The 3837-nt window shown below is 31.5% G+C and overlaps 1 long non-coding RNA gene across 1 annotated transcript; it reads left to right on the top strand.

Annotated features, from left to right (window-relative positions):
* Nucleotides 1-277: 277 nt before the first annotated feature.
* Nucleotides 278-1364, top strand: LOC125198835 (uncharacterized). The gene is made up of 3 exons (XR_007172479.2): nt 278-673; nt 801-860; nt 1029-1364. It is a non-coding gene; the product is annotated as an uncharacterized LOC125198835 (long non-coding RNA).
* Nucleotides 1365-3837: the final 2473 nt, after the last annotated feature.

Genomic DNA, 3837 nt, shown 5'->3' with positions numbered 1-3837 from the left:
AGATGATCTAATGGTCAATAATTAACCAAAATTACGGAAGGTCGTAATTAAGCAGTTTTAGATCATATTATAATATTTGAGTTTAATGTCATGTTAAGACCATTTTAGGTCATTTGGTTACTATGACCTTAAAATACACTAACTATGACCTAAAGATGCCTACGCATGATATTGTTCTGTGTTTCTGTATTTTAATCTAGTTTTCATAGATTAATATATATATATATATATATATAGGGTTTACATCTACCAAAAGAAGTCCCTAAGTACAGAAATACAGACCATATATGGACTGTCAGATTTGGAGATTAATGGTTATGATCTGGAATGACTCCTCGTTTTTGTTGGGTCATAATAAGACGGATTTGTGTCATGTGAGGGGTAAATAGGAATAAAAATAAAAATAAAAACTGTCGTTCCTTTTTTTGAGTGCGGATTAATTGGGAGTCATTACTCCACACTCTCTTTTCAACGAAAACTCCTCCACTTTTCCTCAAATCTTCTTCTTCTTCCACAAAATCAAGAAAAACCCTACCTCCACACAAATCGGCTAGTCCACAATAACCCTCATCCTAATTTACGATTCTGAAATCGACGAGGTGGGTGAACCAAAAGCCTACTTTAACAATGGTCGACACTCGAGCTTCTGGATCGGCGAGGCATGACGGAAAAGGTTAGTAAGATTTCGTACAACGATTGACTTAAAATTGACAAAATCTGGCAAAATTTTCACTTCAGTTGGTTGGATTTCACTTCAATCTGGTAGTATTTAATTGTATTTTTTTTTTCATAATCAAAAGGGAGAACTTCCACAAAACCCTCAACTGAAGTGAGGCCTGGTATTGATGACACAAAACAAGGTTAAAGTTATATTTTTTAACGTTATGTACTATGCTTTTGAAGAACTCATGAATGGTATGGGATATGATGGAGTTACACCTATTATATGGTGACTTGCTATGGGAAAAACACATAATTTTTATGCTTGGTTTGTGTTAATGTTATGTACTAATTTGTTGATATTTCAGATACAACACCACATAACAAAATCAGTCCAGAAGGGGAAAAAATGAAAGGAACGGCTGAAGATGAGAAAAACTTCCATTACAATGGCCTTGGAATGCTTTCCTCTTGTTTCTTATAGACGATAGCCCATGTGATGAGCATTACTGATACATTGGGTCATAGTAAATGATATTTGTGTCATAGCATTGTTAGGTTAATTTGTGTCATAATATACCAACATTCGAGGCATGACATAAACTACTGAGTTCCAGAATGTCTCATACAATTTGATCGAAATGTTCGTATCAAACAAACTAAATATTAGTACGACCGAATATTGGGTCATAATAAATGAATATTTGGGTCATAGCATCGTATGATTAATTTGTGTCATAATAAACCAACATTTGGGTCATTATATAACACTACGGAGTACCAGAATGCGTCATACAAATCTGATCGAAATGTTTGTATCAAACAAACTGAAGTAAAATACACGATTATTCTCATGTTTTTGACATATTAAAATAACCCAATATTAATAAGGCCGAAGAATACACAAATAATAACCCAAACATCATCCATTCTTTGGGTCATATACTAAACGAATATATGGTTCATGTCAACTTATGGGTAAATTGGGTCATAATAATCCAATATTCGAGTCATTACATAAAACTACTGAGTACTAGGATGCCTCGTACAAATCTGAACGAACTGAGTAATTTTAAACAACCTGACAATGCAAATAAAATTCTAGTGTATAAGTAAATCACGAAGAATAAATCTTCAATATTTTTTCTTGAATAAGTATAATGAAAGTTTGAAGGGATTGCCGATGAACGAGATGGAGGATATGGAGTGGTAAAGAAGATGAAGTTGATGATATTGAATAAGTTATCTAATTAATCACACACAAAAAATCTTAATTGACAGAAGAATAATGCAAGATTGTAGGGATTGCCATAACAAAACACTTGACAAAATATCATTTCTATGCTTATACGTATTTTTTATGATTAAAATAGTAATACTTAAGAAATTAATGGAGCCATTAGATCTTTTAATCTTAAGATGAGATCAGCTAATCCTATGGTTCAAAATCAGCCTGTATTTCTTGATTTAAAGGCATTTATATATATATATATATATATATATATATATATATATAGGGATGTGATCAGGTCCATAAGTGAAATTCTGTCAAAAATCAAAGCAAATCTCAGCCATTGGATCTTGTGATGTAACCGTTAGATTAATGCCACGTGTTACCTAATAATGTAGATTGTGTAGTCCAATAATGTAGCTCGGCTAATAATGTAACACGATTTAGTCTAATAATGTAGATTGTGCAGTCTAATAATGTAGCTCGTCTAATAATGTAATGCTTATACTGTAATAATGTAGCTCGGATATTATGATCACAACCATCCAATCTAAGGATCCAATGGCCGAGATTTGCTTTTATTTTTGACAGAATTTGCCTTATGGACCATAGTGCGCCCCTATATATATATATATATAGGGTCTTGTTAGGTTGAGATTATTTAGCTAAATTGAGAAATGAGATGCAATATGGGCCACTAATCCACAAACTAAACAAAATGTCAACAAATACAACATTATATCAACAAGGGGGTAAAATCGTAATTTCATTAATAAAAAAAATCGTCAAACTCAAAACTGATTTCAAATCAGTTTCTAAAAGTTTCTCTAAAATCTCTCTTCAAAAATCTCAAATCTCGCTCATCTTCATCAAATTCATAGAACTCGAATCTCTTCAAAATCTGCAAAATCTCGCTGATATTCAAAATCTCGCTGATCTAAATGACGAACGAAGAGGAAAATTGGAAAGAATCGGTTGAAAAATCAATTGAAGCTGAGGAACAGGAGTCAAAATCGGCGATGCATGAAGCCACTTCTTCAGGTTAAGAAATTGATTCAAATTTTAAGTATATTGCTTTGATTTTGGTGTTTTAATAAACATCTCGATTTCGTTTTTTATGAATTCAGTACTTGCTGAATTTTTTTTTGATTTGCGATTGTAGAATCGGAATAGATGGCAACGAAAAATGCAGCTGAAAAAAAAGGAAGAGAAGAAGCTTCACCTTTCAGTTAAGGATTTGTTTAAATTTTTAAGATTATTGACATTCTATATACTAGCTATTGACATAACTATAATAATACACTGTTGACAGTAATGACAGTAGTGTATGCTTGTTTGAATAAGTATTGACATAATAATATTGACATATTGTATGCTTGTTAGAGTGGCTGTAGAAAAAAATACAAATGTATGGCTGTAGTAGTATGTCAACAACTATTGACATAGGGTATGCTTGTTTCAATGGCTGTTAGGATGGCTGTAGAAAACATATGTATGGTTGTAGTAGTGTGTCAATAGGTATTGACATATTCTAAGCTTGTTTAAATAATAGTTGACATAGTCATATTTATATAAACAGAGTATACTTGCCATAAACTTTATACGATAATCAACAGGTTATGTCAACTTTAACTGTTGACATAATAGTAATAATATAATTGTTCTAACTATATATGGAAAATACCTTTTAATGACAAAGCATACTTAATGCCTGAAATTCTGTTAATTGTGATTGGTATATCTAATGAAATAATTTTAGTAATATACACACACTTGATGTCAAAAGAGTACACTTGTTATTGTCATGATACTTTGTATAATTGATATAGATTTATTATGTTTGATTTTAAACCAGAAAATAGAAGAACATCCAAGCGAAAAAGGAGTACCTCAATATCTCAAAAAGCGTTAATTATTGTTAACAAAAAGCAAAAGATTGTTATTGC

Source organism: Salvia hispanica, chromosome 4 (genome assembly GCF_029641045.1).
Source record: "Salvia hispanica isolate PSC_SH4W2 chromosome 4, Shi_PSC_v1, whole genome shotgun sequence".
Taxonomy (NCBI): Eukaryota; Viridiplantae; Streptophyta; class Magnoliopsida; order Lamiales; family Lamiaceae; genus Salvia; species Salvia hispanica.
This window is presented reverse-complemented; position numbering and strand designations above follow the sequence as displayed.